Consider the following 16,389-nt stretch of genomic DNA (forward strand, 5'->3'; position numbering starts at 1 on the left):
CAATTTAATGGATTAAATTTCTCTTAAGAGAAAATATCACTAAGAAAGTGAAATAATTATCCTAAAGCTATTTTATGTTCCAAAAAAGCCTCCTTTTTGGTACATTTGAGATACACTTAAACAGCTCTACTTCTTTGGTATTGCACTTTAGAAATCGTTCCAGAATATGTAGTCAATGGCCTTGGTCTGTGGGTAAGGCTTGTCCTGTAAAGACCACTGGCAGAGAAAATGCTTTCTTCCCTGCTTTCCTGAGCCATCTAGACCTTCATTATATTTACCTCCCCAATTTGCCCTAGTTCCCTGATGGTGAGGATGACTGTTCAACATCCACACCTTCCAAGCATATATAATTTCACTGTCTGTGCTCCTGTTCTGCTCTCCACCTTCCCCTGGGATTCTGCCACCTCCCTTGACAAGTATGATCTTCTCATGGCTTAGTGTTTAAACTTTCTCTCTTTGGTGTTTGAAGCTAATATTGCTCTGGATTGTAATTTGGTCTACTTCTTGGTGTTCCACATCCTCTGTAGTCTCTGTTAGGAAGCTCCTTCTCATCCCCAGCCCCTCAGCCCTCGCCCTGACCACAGTTGCTTGGTCATTGCCCTAGCAGGTTTCTTTTAGGGGGAGATTTGGATAGGGTTAGACTTAGCTAATTTCCTTTGCTCTAGAGAAGGCACGAATGGTTTCATACAAGAGGATAACTCATTACAATGACCCATAACCTCTGACACATAGATTTTCACATCCTGCAAAGGACAACTTACTCATCATCATATATTTGACTCCCTCAGTTCTTTGACCTCAGCAGTTCAACCTGGAAAGGGACCTGACAGGGCTGGCGAATTTGGCCAACTTAATGTCTACATCACTTTCAGGTGCAGGGACTGGATGGCAAATTTAGCAAGACTGCCTGACCTTTAAACGAAGAATGCGGTGATGATTCTTAACCCCTTCATTCCCTCACTTCCCCCATCCAATTAATAACAATATCTGAAGATTCCACCTCTTAAATATCTATAAATCCATCCCCCTTTCATCCTAACTGCCCACACTCCAGACCAGGCCCCCACAATCTCTCACCCCAAATGTTGCAAGAGCTTCTTCCCTGCTTTTAACAGTTGGGGTCTAGTAAGGAAGATGAAAACCACCCTAGATATTTCAAGTAGGAGGAATTTGACAGAGGAGATTAAAGGCATAATCATAAACTTTAGAAAGGCTAGGATTATCAGTTTTGGGAAAAACTGTTATTGACTTCCAGGAAATCTTGACAATCAATTGGTTCAGGGAAACCTAAATCCCATTGAGCTCAGCTGCTTGCCATGTGGAAGAGGCTGACTTGCAGGAGCTTGTCCAGAAGCTCCTGTAAACCTCACATCTGCACACAGCTGCCAGGGGAGAAATACAGTGTGTCTCCATCACTTTCCACATCTTGCACAGGGGCCTCTCAAAGGCAGAATCTAAGTTAGAAAGAGGTGGGGAAGGGATTCTGGAAAAATGTGATTCCAGGTTTCTATTATGTAATGAGGACAGAGTGGAGAAGGCAGTGCAGCTGGTGCTGAGTTGGCATATCTCACACCTGTATCCACTGTATATGCCTTCTCTCTCCCTCCACCACACTGAATTCAATCACTAAGTCATAGCCAGAGCAATTTTTCTGTTCATGTCATTCTCTTGATCTAAACCCTTTAATAGCTTCCTATTTCCATTAAGTTAAAATCAAACTTGAAACTCTTCAGTGGCCTGAATATGATTTAGTTCTTACCTACATCTCAGTCTCATCGCTCATTTCTCTGCCCGCCTTTCTAGAATCCAGCATACCGGCTTTTTTTCAAAAAATATTTTTTAATGTACCCTGCTCTTGCTGTCTCAGGTCCTTCACTCATACTGTTTTGATTGATTAGAATGTTTTGTGCCCACTTCCCCAATGCCTTTCCCTTCTCTTCTTCCTACTCAACCTTCAGGTGTCATCTGAAACATCACTTTCTCCAAGAAGCCTTCTCTGAGTTCCTAGACCAGATTTGTCTCCTTTTGTCAGCTCCCTTTGTGCCTGTAATTCTCTTTCATAACTTCTACTGCCTGAAAGACTCATATGACTTTTCAGTGTCTGTCTTCCACACTAGTTTGTAAGCTCCGTGAAGACAGACACCTGAATTGTTTACTGCTGTATCCCCAATGTCTAGGACAGTGTTGAGCACAGAACAGACACACAACTCTTTTCTGAATGATTCCTAAATGTGCTCCACCAAATCATCTATACACCAAAGTTGGCTTTGTTCCAGGAAAACACTTGAATGACAAGTCATAACCAAGCCACATAACATTTGAAGTGTCCTTGTACCTGTTGAGGGTGAGGAATAGAATGTTGGTTCCCACCCTCCCATCCCCCACTAGGACTTTCCTATATTGGTGTGGCTTTTACGGGCAGGGACACCCTCACTATACTTGGAGTACTGCATATTTACTTCTTGGCTTTACCAGGCACATGGAGATTAGAAAGTAGGTACCATGAAGGATCATAAAATGCTCCTGATGTTGCAGGAAACCCAGTAGTCTGGCACAGTCTTTAGTGAAGTAGTGGGAAGTTCTGTCATGGGGTAGGACCTGTGGCTGTGGAATTGCTGTTTGTCATTGTACCAGGATGGATGTGTTATGTTCCCAGAAAGCAGTAAGCTCTGCTCCCTAGCAGCCTTGGTAAGTTGAGTTTCTCACTTGCAGAACTTTTACTTCCTTTCACAGTGTACATTAGCAAATCAGAGAGACTGTAAAAGCTGGAGCCAGTCCAATCGAATTCCACAGGTGCTCCAGAGACCGTGGGTTGGTGAGGTAACATCCAGGGCATGGCTCTCAGAGGCCAGAAGTGGGGAGGGGGCACAGAGTTTGGCCTGGCAAGCTGTGTTTACAGGTTTGCTGGGCTGAGTGGATCACAGGAGGGGGTCCTGGGGCAGAGCCAAAGAGCTTGGTTACCAGGAGTGCAGAAAGAAGCAAGCACTGTGCCAGGATGTAGGAGTCAAACCTCAGACTCCGGAACAAAGTGGGAGGATTGAGAGCCAGCGAAGCCAATCCATCAGAATGCCAAGCTGGTAGGCACAGAGGAGGCAAGGAGCGAGGGGTCAGTACAGACAAAAGAGAGCTGGGGCAAGATGCGGGAGGCAGTGACCAGGTCTGGAGGATGCGCTACGAATGTGCAGGAATTCTCCTGGAGGTGGTCAGTCAGTCATGCCCTTGATAGGCTGGAAATAGGGTCAGAAACGCATCCACCCTCACCCTCAAAACAACTTTGCATTTGCTCCTGGCACTCGTACTTGCAAAAACACATAGCTCTCATTTCTCTAATTATGTATTCAGAAAGAAAGTTTTGATTTTTCTGGTCAAGGGTTTCTTGCAAAATCAAACTACGCTTGCCAAACATAGCCCCGGTGACCACAAGCCATCAGCAGGCCTGGGTCTGAGTTCACACCTGCTCAACATTCCTGCATTGCCAGTGGTGATCCCGCTGAGATACAATTCTGAGTCAATTTTGTTATTGGATAATGGGACTACTGATTTTTCTGGAACCCAGGCTTTTTATTCTGTTTTAGAAATTCTGCTTCAGACATACCAAAAGTAATGAAATAGACACATCACATATTTCTGTCCTTGTTTCATATTACAGTCCACCCTCCGTATCTGTGGGCTCCCATCCATGGATTCAACCAACCTTGGAATAGAAATATTTGGAAATAAATTGTGTCTGTACTGAACATGTACAGACATTTTTCCCTTGTCATTATTCTCTAAACAATACAGTTTAACTATTTATTTAGCATTTACATTGTATTAGGTGTTATAAGTAATCTAGAGATGCTTTAAAGTGTATGGGATGATGTGTGTAGGCTATGTATAAAAGACTATGCCATTTTATATCAGGGACTTGAGCACCCAAGAATTTTGGTATCCACCGGAGATCCTGGAATCAATACCCCGCAGATATGAAGAGATGAGTGTGTTTCATGTTGCTACATGTGGTGGCAGAGTTGGTATGGACTTAGGCTTTAAGATCAAGAGGACCTGAGTTTAAATGCTGTTTTCCCCTGAGTAGCTGTGTGACCTTGGACAAATTATGAAGGAGTCGGTTTTCTCAAATGTAACTACAGAGAAATAGCAGTACCTCCCTCTGACTGTTTATTGCGTGTCCGTGACAATACACAGAGAACACCCACATCCTAGTAGATGAGCAATAAATGGTAGCTATTATTTTTTCCATTTGAGCTACTTGGTTAAAATTATGAGTGTCATAGAAAATATGGGTATATGAAAATAATTGATGAATTGAGTAACATTTTAAGTTCAAGAGGTAAACCTATTGCTTTCCATTGCCCTTTCCTCTAGTAATAGGTGAATAACAATAAAAAAGAAGGCCAGACCTGTCAACATGATTTTCCATTAATGAGACGTAGTTAAGAGTCCACGGTACTTCATGTGCTACTTGGAAATAGGCAATACTGGTCACAACCTTATCCTTTTAAATCATGCTATTTAGACAGCTCCTCTGAGAGGTCACATAGTTCTACATTTGTGCACAAATCGGGGGAAATCCTGTTAGCCCGTGCTTTGTCGTAAGTTAAAGCTTTGTTCAGGTCTTAAATGAATGACATGGGTGAATTAAGTTTCAAACTTTGTTAGCTGGCCATGGGAGGTATCTTGACTTATTTCTTCTTTATCTCAGCCATTCTACATTTAATAATAGCAAGACTTTTTTATGGCAGTTACTCTGTGCCATGCTCTCTTTTAGTGTTTTGCAAGTCTTAACTCATTTAATTGCTCAACAACGCTTTGATATAGATAGTGTGTTAACGCCATTCCAAAAAGGAAAAAACTGCAGCACAGGTTAAGTAATGTTTAGAGAAGCGAGGCTTCATGATGCCAGAAAGAGCATGGCTTTGGGGTCTGAAACTGTGAGCATAAGGTTAAGCTTTACAAATACCTGTTTGCCTAGTTGGGAGAGGCAAGGTTTTGAACTTCCCTAAACCTCAGTGTCCTCATTTATAGAATGAGGATCTTATATGCCTGTTGTGAGGTGACTAGTATTTCTGTCACATAGAAGATGTCCAATAAATATGTCACTACCTTGAATATATATGTATGCATACATATATATGTGTGTATATATATAATATATGTTACATATATTATGTATATATATTTGAGGTGGAGTCTTGCTCTGTTGCCCAGGCTGGAGTACAGTGGTACAATCTTGGCTCATTGCAACTCCCACCTCTTGTTTTCAAGTGATTCTCCTGCCTCAGCTTCCCGAGTAGCTGGGATTACAGGGGCCCATCACCATGCCCGGCTAATTTTTTTGTATTTTAGTAGAGACGGGTTTCACCCTGTTGGCGAGACTGGTCTCGAACTCCTGTCCTCAAGTGATCTACCCACCTCAGCCTCCCAAAGTGCTGGGATTATAGGCATGAGTCACCGCACCCAGTCTACTACACTGAATATTAACAGTTATTCCTCAGTATCCACAGGGGATTGGTTCCAGGACCTCCCCCCACCCCATGATACTAAAATCTGTGGATGTTCAAGTCCCATGTAAATAAGGCATAGCATTTGCTTATAACCTATGCACATCCTCCCGTATATTTGAAATCATCTCTAGATTACTTATAGTACCTAATATGACATAAACACTATATAAACACTGAAATTTAAAATTTGTATTGTCATTTATTTATTTTGATTCAAATATTTTTGATCCACGATTGGTGAATCTGTGGATGTAGAACCTGTAGATACAGAGGGCCAACTGTATCTAAAGATATCCAAATACGCCATCATTTTGGTGGTTTATTTTCTCCTGAAAAAGAAATTTTTGATTTTATTAAACTTTTCAGCTTTCCAAAATAGGGTGAAATTTGATCACTGAGTTAACAGTAGTAGAGTATCTTCTATGTGCAAGGCATTTTCTAGATAGGGGCTATCCAACAGAACTTTCTGCAATGATAGAAATAGTCTATAATCGGCCTGTCCAATGTGGTAGCTGCTAGCCACATGTGGTTATTGAGCAGTTAAAATTGCTTCGTTTAACTAAGGTACTGAATTTTAAATTTTTATTTAATTTTAACTAATTTAAATGTAATTTTAAATAGCCACATGTTAGTGACTATGACATTGCACAAGGAAAGCCTGGATGCTTTAATCAGGCCCACATACTGATCGATCCATAAATTCTTTGACAAAAGCCAAGACATTTTTTTAACCTGTTCTTTTTTAAGTTGTCTATGGTGCTCAGAATCTGTGTAGGAAGAAAAAAAAAATCAATGATGGAGCATAAATTCAGGCTAATAAAGATAAACTATAACCCATTTTAATTTTACTGGAACTCAAATGACATAACTTATCAATATCTTAAAACAGTGATCATGAATTTGCTATGAATATTTTAGCTACTTCCAAAAACAAATAGTAATATAATAATTTTAATTCTGCATATGATACCATATAGCGATTAATTAGGTTTAGATGTAAGCGGTGGTGTGCTGGTAAATGTTTAACTGGTTCTTTATGAAAAATGTAGGTGTGTGCCTAAGTGCGTGTGTGTGTATGGTTTATTATATGCCATGTTATTATAAATGTTGTGTAGCAAAACACACACTTACACATAAGAATAAAATATATGTTACTCCTCTGAATGCCATATAACCAATTGATTTTCACTGAATGCTTTTATTGATTTTTGCTAAATTCTTCTATCTCTTGCCAACCTAAGAGTGCGATTAATTCGCAAGTGTAATTCTGACATTAATGTTGACGGAAATTTTCCTTTATGTTAATGATTAAGGTGAAAGCCAAACAATGAAGACATTTGTTAGAACCTCATTTATTCATCATTGATATGAGCAACGTTTTCACTAAATCAGGTAATAATTTTCACATACTGGAAAAATATTTCCCCATTTTTGTGTGCTATTCACAATGTGATAACTATAAATGTGACACTTTAAATGGAATCTGTCTGATTAACATTTTCTCTATCTCTTTTTTGAGTCCAACAATTGGCAAAATAATAAACTTGTGGCACTTGCCAATTTCCATGGTGTAAATACTCACACCATTACTAATGTGACATCACGGACAGTGGAGTTAGGACAATATAATAGATGTAATAACTAATCTCAAGAGCAAATAGTAAAATGTGGTAAATGGTAAGATAATAGTAAAATGTGGTAAACAGTAAAATAATAATAAATGTGGTAAAACGACTAGGAACTGATGGGCTTTGGGTGTTTATTACCTTTGTTTTTACTGTAATTTATTTAGTGGTAAATTTTTATAACTTAATTCCTAATAGTATGGAGTCCCAGAATGTTGGTCCTGTGTTTATCAGCAATTTATGAAGCAGACACTCTTTGCCAGCACTAGGTGCTAGGGCTATAAATATGAATAAGTCCTGTCAAGATTTGAGTTTTCCTGGATATGCTCTTGCCCTCCTCTCTTGTCTACTTTTCTTCCCTGGATGAGCTCATCCAGGCTCGTGGTTTCAATATCATCTTTATGATGATAATCCCAAATTTATGTTTCCATCTCTGCTTTTCTACTGCAAGCTCCAGTCTCATAAATTCAACTTCCTACCTGATAACTCCGTTTGGATTTCATATAGTTATTTCATGAAATATAGTTGTTTTTAGAAATGACTGCATGAAATCATGACCATTCTAGCCTGGTACACCTTAATGTCCATGTTTTGCTCCAAACCCATGTAGTCTTCCTCCACTCTCCATCATTCTCAGTCAGTGACACTACCATGAACCAGTTGATTGAGCTCTGATTTTAGGAATCATCCTTGGTCCTTTTCTTTTATTAACTTTCTACATTGAACCTATCGGCAAGTTCTGTTTCTTCTATTCCAAAATACTTCTCAAATCTGACAGTCCTCACTATCTTCACTACTGTCACCCTAGTCAAAGTCACTATCTCTTATTGGGACTATTGAGAGACTCGACCTGGTTTGGATTTGGTTCCCACCCAAATCTCATGTCGAATTGTAATCCCCAGTATTGGAAAAGGGGCTGGGGAGAGGGGGAAGTGATTGGATCATGAGAGTGGATTTTACCCTTGCTGTTCTCATGATATTGAGTGAGTTCTCATGAGATCTGGTTGTTTAAAATTGTGTAGCACCTTCCCCTCCACTCTATTCCTCCTGCTACGGCCATGTAGGACATTACTCCTTCCTCTTCACCTTCTGTCATGATTGTAAATTTCCTGAGGCCTCCCCAGCCATGCTGCTTGTACTGCCTGCAGAACAGTGAACCAATTAAACCCCTTTTCTTTATAAATTACCCAGTCTCAGGTAGTTCTTTACAGCAATGCGAGAACAAACGAATACACTCATATTTGTTCTTCCTGCTTTCCCTTTTTCATTACACAGATCTTTCACATGGTATGAAGAAGGAACTCTTAAAATATAAAGCAGCTCATGTCACTTTTTTGCTTAAAATCTCTCCACTGGTTAATGTACTTCAGTTAGATCAAAGTCCAATCTGTAGTAGGCAGAATAATGGGCCTCCATAAATGTCCATGTCCTAATCCCTGGAACCTGTGAATATATTACCTTACATGGCACAGGGAACTTTGTAAATGTGACTACATTAAGGACCTTGGAAAGGAGAGATTATCCAGGATTATCCAGGTGGGCACAATGTAGTCAAAAGGATGTTTACAAGTGGAAGCAGGAGGCAGAAGAGAATTAGAGGGAGAGGTAGCAATGGAAGAGCCAGGTAGATGCAGCACTGCTGTGTTTGAGGATGGAGGAAGAGAGGCAAAACCCAAGGACTACGGGTGCCTCCAGAAGCTGGAAAATGTAAGGAAATGAATTCTTCCCCAGAGTCTCCAAAAAGGAGTGCTGCCCTGTGAACATCTTGAGTTTAGCCCAATGAGACCCATGGAAGACTTCTATCTCAAAGAACTCTTAGATAATACATTTGTGTTGTTTAAGCTGGTAAATTTGTTATAATTTGTTAGCACAGCCACAGAAAACTAATACAGTAACCTGCAAGACCCTACAACTTTCTCCTCAAGATCCTCACAAAGCTGGTTACTCATCATTTGGATTTCCAGAATCTCCTCAAAAAGGCACCACCACCACCTAGTCACTTTTTACTCTGTGCTTTATTTTCTTAATAGCTTCTGTGAGAATATGAATTTGTCTTAATAATTTGTTTTTGTCTTTATACCCTCTTACCAGACATATACCATTAACATATAAACTTCAGGAAGTCAGGGACCTAGTGTATCATTTTCATCCAGTAAACACTCTGTGAACATATGTTTAAAAAATGAATGAAAACAGGATGTCTTGCTCAGGATATGCACAGTCTATGGGAGAGAAGATGAGTAAAGCAATGATTACACAGCAGTATAATGAAGGCTATAAAAGGGACTCATATGGGGAGTCACAGGCACCCATAGGAAAAGCACCTTAGCAGGCTCTCCAGAGGAATGACTATCGGGCACAACCTTGAAGAGAAAGTAGGAAAGCAAAAGCCTGGTAAAAAGGAGCAGGTGGATTTTCAGGCAGAGGATGTTGGAGGTTGTGAAAAAGAATACACAGGTATTAAAGGAACTACAGGTGATTTGGTTACTCTGGAGCCTAAAATGAAAGGTAAGAAGGTGTCTTACCACAGGGACTTCGTATGACTTACCAAGAAATGTTGGATTTGTCTAGGTGGCAGGAAAGTGTTTTAAGCAGTACCAGTTTTGCATTGTAGAAAATGTATTCGGATGACACTATTGATAGTATATTGAAGGGGAGTAATACTGGAGATGGGACACCAGTTGGGACGATATGGCCATTTTCAAGAAGAAAGATTGTAGGACAGTAACAGTGAAAATGGAGAATGATAGGGAGATCTGTGGAAGTATTTTAGAGGTAGGTTCTGTAGGATTGGTGACCAATTTATTGTGTGGGACACTCAGAGTTTGGTTTGGGTGACTGGACAGAGAGTAGTATCTCCAATGAGAATAAGGAATATGGGAGGAGGATATGAGACAAATTTCACTGTGACAAGTTTGTGATGTGCCATGGGTGGAAGAGGCATCTCAGAGGAAGCTGGATTTAAGTCTGAATCTTGGGAAAGATCAGGGCTAGAGATTTATATCTGGAGTGAATGGAATATGTGATATGAGTGAGCTATTTCAGGATATGGAGATTAGAAGAGAAGTAGGTTGAGGGTGGAATCCTGGGGAATACTGAATTTTACACATTGGATGAAAGATGTGTGTCCAAGACTGAGACCAAGAAAGAATAGTCAGAGAAGAAGGAAAGAATAAAGAATGTGCTGTCATCTACAGAAATGCCTAGCTCCTTCATCTGTACCTGAAATTTAGTGAGACTTCCAATGTCACCTCTTCCAGGTCCTCTCAAATGGATTCAGTTGCTTTTCACTTTACTGTACTTTTATTATAATGATTGTCACATTGTATATACCTATTTTTTATGCTGGTCTAATTATCCTACTCCTAGATAGTAAACTTCTTGAAAGCAAGGACTATGACTTACTTATCATTCTTTGTAGTTCTCAGTAGGATATCATACACATATTACCTCTATGACAAATTAATATGGCCGCTGAATATAGCAGATATTTTGGAAAGTAGCCTTTATTCATATTTTAAAGAAACAGTAGTCATTTGATTAAGTATAAGTGGTACCAAACAGCTAAGCAAAATATTTCTTTAAGGTGATGGTAGTGTATCATCTTAATATACTTGATCATCATGAGCTCCTGTGTAATCATAATAGAGAAATATTAATTGCATGCTTATTATGTTCCAGGTGTTCTGTTGAGTGCTTTATACGCATGATTTCATTTAATCTTCACCTATCGCTGGGCATCATTATTCTTATTTCACAGATGGAAGATAGGAATCTCAGAGAGGCTGAGTAACGTGCCCAAGATAACACAGTCAGTAAAGAGCTAAGATTTAAAGCTAGACAGCGTGCCTGCAGAGCTGGTGTTCTAAATGCCTCTCAAGGGCCTTTTAGGTGGCATTAGGGAAATCCTGAGCCGAGGCAGGTAGGATGCAGAATGGGTACTTCAGGGGCCTGTAAAAGGATTTTGCTAATTTAATTGCCGGGAATCAGGTAGACATTTTGAACAGTTAGAAAGAAATACTTGACATATTGGCATGTGAAGCAAATAGTTACATTTTTGTGATGTACCTTAAAACAAAGGTCCCTAACCCCCACAGCAGAAGGTGGACATGCAAGTGAAGCTTCATCTGTATTTACAGCCACTCCGCATTGCTTGCATTGCCGCCTGAGCTCCACCTCCTGTCACATTCTCTAGGGAGTGCAAACCCTATTGTGAACTGCATATGCGAGGGATCTAGGTTGTGTGCTCCTTATGAGAATCTAATGCCTGATGATCCTTCACTGTCTCCCATCACCCCCACATGGGACCATCCAGTTTCAGGAAAACAAGCTCAGGTCTCCCACTGATTGTACATTATGGTGAGTTGTATAATTATTTCATTATATATTACAATGTCATAATAATAGAAATAAAGTGCACAATAAATGTCATGCACTTGAATCATCCTGAAACCATCGCCACCAACCCAGTCTATGGAAAAATTGTCTTCCATGAAACTGGTCTCTGGTGCCAAAAAGGTTGGGGACCGCTGCCTTAAAACAAAGACTTGCTGATTTAAACAAATACTAGAGTAAGATCAGTTCTTTCAGCAAGTGATTTAGAATGCAGAACTTTGCCACAGTTTACCATAGCACAAAAATCAAATGCTGGCCACCAGGCTCTAAGGCAGGAACAAGTGAATCGAATGGAGTAAAAGACCCAGAAAAGAGTTTGGTGCCTAAGCTAGGAGAGTTTTAAGATGTCTTATGTTATTGTATCCCTAGTAATAACCATCCCTCCTGTTCTTTCCTGTTTATCAACCAGGTAAGGCATGGTTTTCATTCCCCCGGCATGGTAACATTGTAGCATGTAACATATACATTCTGAGTTTCTCTTGAACTGTGAGCCTCTCAAGAATAGAGCTCAGTTTTTCCATTTTTCTGTGTCAAATACAGAACAAGAGCAGGCAATGAATAGGATACAACTTATGACAATTATTGCAATCTAAGGCAGATGTGAGCTCCAAGACAGTAGGAACTTTGCCGTTTTTGTTTACCTCTGATTCTTCAAGACAGATACTGAGCTCGGTAAATATTTGTTGAAAGAATAGATGGTTTCATAGCATGGTTTTATATCATCCGAAAGGTAGAATGGATTGACTACTAAATTTTTCTGTTTCCAGGGTCTCTGATTATATTATTCATAGTCTAAATTCATATCAAAAGTTATGAGTTGGTCACTCTCCTTCTCTGCCAATGCAGTATGAACTCTGTTTATTTTTTAAGTATACTTTTCCAGATCATTCAACATCATGACAAATTTGCTAAAAATAGTCATTTCTATAGCACCATATAGGTATATTTCCAACTATTATTTCAATTAATTTAATAATAGAGTAAACTTAAGTGATTAGCTATCTTATTATATTATTGGAGAAGAGAATTCTAATGTGAGACATTACCCATTCAAATCCATATTTTATGAATTGTGTCTAGTCTATTTTTTAGTTTATTAGGAAAAACTAGGATTGTCACATCTGTCAAACTCTTATCACATCTACCTTTGTGTAACTGAAATAACTCAGACTTCAATGGCCAGATAGCATTGTTGTATTATAACTTCACCCCAACGCAAGTGGCAAAAACCAAATTCACATTAGCTAAAGCAGTGAGAGATTATTGGTCCATGTAACCAACTGAAGGGAGGCAAGGTGACTGGACCTGCAGATGTGAGCATCATTAGCTGTCTTTTGCTCCAGTTCCATGTCAGGCTACCTCTGCAAACGAGCTTTATTTTCTCAAACCAGTTTCTTCCTCAAGACTTAACCGAGGTTGGGGATGGGGGCCTGCAGCTTTAAGGCCTATCATCACCACTTTGTAACCAGATCCTTCCACCTTCAGTTCAAGAAAGGCTGGGAAAGGACTCCGCACAGCTCCTCTTGGGGCACTTGATCAATCACTGTGTCCTGGGAGGGCTCTGATTCATCCAGTGTCAGGAATGGGCCCACCCTCATGGTTGGGGGTGGAGTGAAATGTGTGTCAGTGGAGTTGGGGAAAAGTGCAGGGCAGACAACACAGTGGCGTCCACTGTGCCCGGGACATTAGCATTGGTACCCTGTTAGGAGATGGCAGGACATTCTGTCTCATACAGAGCCTCTGCCGCTAACACTTCTGGGCATCCTCAAGGTGCCTCCAAGTATCCAAGGCTCAGTCTTGGTTTTCACTCTCGACTGTGACTCTTGCAGTCTTGGACGTGCTCATGCAATTCCTCTTATGAGGCAGGAATGGCGCCACCACCATGGCCTCAGATTGGGTGGATATGAGTACAACTCCATGTAGACAGAACTAGTATTCGGTCCTCATGCCCCTATGACTAATGCTTCTTTTAGGAGCTAGGATGGAGAAGACATAACATGACTCCTTGTGCCCCATGAACTCATGGTACAGTTCACTGCTTTGGTGCTACAGCTGGCTGGGTCAGGACTTTGTGGACCCATGTACACATGTTCACCCATTGGGCACATGCCACTTGGAAGGCTGAAACTCTGTTCCTGTTCCTGTTGACCGTTGCCCTCTCACCTTAGCTGACATTGACCTTTTGCTGCCCATGGAGCTGGAAGTCAGCCTTCCCTCATGTTGGCTAAATGACAGCAGTGGTGCTGTTCTGTAAATCCAGAGAAGCAGTTGCCACCCAGAAGAGACAAGTGAAGAGAAGGGTGGTGCCTTTCCCCCTACATAGCAAAGTGGGGCAGGTGGTGGTGGTTCACCTTCTCCAAGTCAGACCTATCAAGTCTTCCCCAGAGTGTGCAACCTGCTGAGGCAGATGGCCTGAGATGGGATGGATTCATCATCACTTTCCAAGTTATGTGCAGATGGACAGTTACACTAGATACCCTCGTTCTTAGGGTGGCTTCTTGGAGCACCCTCAGTCTCACCCTCGTTCTGACTCCTGTTGCGCCCGTTTCCATGTAAGAATGGTAAGGGACATTTATGCTGTTCAATTGTACCACCCAGAAGTGATTCTTTGCTATGAGTTGATTTAGTCATCTAATTCCTCAAAATACTGATTCACCTAAACTTTAGTATTAGTAGGAACCACAGCCTCTCCATACCACAACTGGGAGTCAACAGTTCAGTGTTTGAGTGATCCTTCAAACCTTGGCCTTCAGGTGAAGACAGGCAGATCACTTGAGGTCAGGAGTTTAAGACCAGCCTGGCCAACATGGCAAAACCCAATCTCTACTGAAAATACAAAAATTAGCCAGATGTGGTGGCACAGGCCTGTAATCCCAGCTACTCTGGAGGCTGAAGCAAGAGAATTGCTTGAACTGGGGAAGAGGAGGTTGCAGTGAGCCGAGATCGGCCACGGCACTCCAGCCTGGATGACAGAGCAAGACTGTCTCAAAAATAAAATAAAATAAAATAAAATAAATCATTATTTCCCTTTAATTTACCGACAATAAGGTCAATAAGCTTTAAACTTTAAGATTTGATTGATTCAACCAAAAAAGCAGTATTTAAATTACATACTTTTACTTACAAACACACAAGGCTAAGTAATATATAAGAATAAAGCTTCGATGTGCAGTGCAAGTTTATCCCACAGGTTTTAAAACGACTGATAGCAAGGATTCAGGTACCTGAACAAAGATTTCAGGTTGGTAGGGTTTGACTCTTTTTCCAAGGATGCTCTTCAAAACGTAAGCAAATTGATAAATACAAGTGGATAGGTGAAGTAAGAGTCTTGCTTAATTCCACTTTCTAGAAATATCCACATCTGAGCTTTAGCTCAGCCAAGACATCTTGTAACATATATAATAAAGCAATATGCAATGAAGGTAGGATGTGAGAAAATAAAAAAAAAATAATTTTGGGTTTTGTTTTTCTTTCTTTCTTTCTTTTTTTTTCTTTTTTTTTTTTTTTTTTTTTTTTGAGACAGAGTCTTGCTCTGTAGCTTAGGCTGTAGTACAATGGCATGATCTTGGCTCACTGCAACCTCCGCCTCCCGGTTCAAGTGATTCTCCTGCCTCAGCCTCCTGAGTAGCTGGGATTACAGGTACCTGCCATCATGCCCAGCTGAATTTTGTATTTTTGTAGAGATGGGGTTTTACCATGTTGGCCAGGTTGGTCATGAACTCCTGACCTCAGGTGTTCCACCTGTCTTGGCCTCCCAAAGTGCTGAGATTACAGGCATGAGCCACCACCCCCAGCCCAGCCATACTATTTACAAATGAAAAAAGGCATGGAGGTATTTTTTGATTACTACTTAATGCAACATCAGAAATTTTTGTGTGAGCAGAAATAACCATAAAAGATGCAGAACTTGTTTCTCCCCACTCTTCCTCTGCAAGCCTGACAATAGAAGGCTTTTAAGGGAGCAAGTGCTTGCTTTTCAACGATCTACCCCTGTCTATCATCAAGTGAATGTGTGCAGAGCCACAGGTCCTATGGGTAGGTGGTTAGGTTGCTATAGTTTGGGTTTAACAGCAAGGCTCTCAAAATGTATGTGGGAGGGGGCAGGTGCATGTTTGTACCTCTGCGTTTGCACTAATAGAATCTTCTTGTTACAAATATTGTAGTTAAGACAACTTTTTGGAATTCTAGAATATATCTTAATATTTATTTAATGAGTAATGCTTAATTTTATAAAATAGACATGCCTGGGGATTTTTAAGACAATTGATAAGCTTATTCTATAGTCTGGAATTCTGTTTTATAAATTTCTCTCAAGGGAGGGACTCAAATAACTCATCTGTGGCCAGCAACCCATGAATTAACATGGGGCTCTTATTGAGAACCTATCTGCACGAGCCCTGCTGCCTTCCCATCCTCCCGCCAGCTGAGTGCCAGGCCATCTCCATGGCTGTGTGTGAAGCCTTACATGGGGGCTATTTTGGGGTGACCAGCTTCTTCCCCAAATTCGAATTGGGCGATTGGCCTGGAGTTGTGTTACTCTGAAGGAAATGAAGATGCTGCACAGTTTGTATTTTTGTTCTGGGCACCGATGGGGAGGAGATCTTAAATTGATTTGAATAAAATCTAGACAGTGAATAATCCTGTTGAATGCTTTAGAACTGACTTTTTGAGATAAAGATGAACAAGGCAGGCTTGTGTGATGATAAAGAACGGGCCAGCACAACGCGCTGTTTTACAGAGTGGATGTAAGTGAAAAATTCCGGGGTTGGAGCAGGTCATAATTCCCCTACTTAATGTTTTACGATTTTGGCATCTTGCATTCTATAATATTTTAACCCAGTTTCATCTTGTTTCAGGCATGGTTT

The 16,389-nt window shown here is 40.5% G+C and overlaps 3 protein-coding genes across 8 annotated transcripts in view; 2 read left to right on the top strand and 1 right to left on the bottom strand.

Moving 5' to 3' along the window:
* MED21 (mediator complex subunit 21) overlaps positions 1 to 16,389 on the top strand; it is a 1,150,573-nt gene that overhangs the window by 232,085 nt on the left and 902,099 nt on the right. Inside the window, exon 1 of one of the 6 annotated variants that reach the window (XM_050746783.1) lies at positions 13,128 to 13,131. The exons of the other annotated variants lie outside the window; for them this stretch is intronic. The gene's annotated coding sequence lies outside the window, so the exon portion shown is untranslated. Of the gene's footprint in view, positions 1 to 13,127; positions 13,132 to 16,389 lie in introns of those variants that run through there. 6 annotated transcript variants of the gene reach the window in all.
* BHLHE41 (basic helix-loop-helix family member e41) overlaps positions 1 to 16,389 on the bottom strand; it is a 348,201-nt gene that overhangs the window by 11,977 nt on the left and 319,835 nt on the right. The gene's annotated exons all lie outside the window — the stretch shown is intronic.
* The window catches only part of SSPN (sarcospan), a 112,368-nt gene that overhangs the window by 10,223 nt on the left and 85,756 nt on the right, over positions 1 to 16,389 (top strand). The window lies entirely within an intron of this gene.

Source organism: Macaca thibetana, chromosome 11 (assembly GCF_024542745.1).
Source record: "Macaca thibetana thibetana isolate TM-01 chromosome 11, ASM2454274v1, whole genome shotgun sequence".
Lineage (NCBI taxonomy): Eukaryota > Metazoa > Chordata > Mammalia > Primates > Cercopithecidae > Macaca > Macaca thibetana.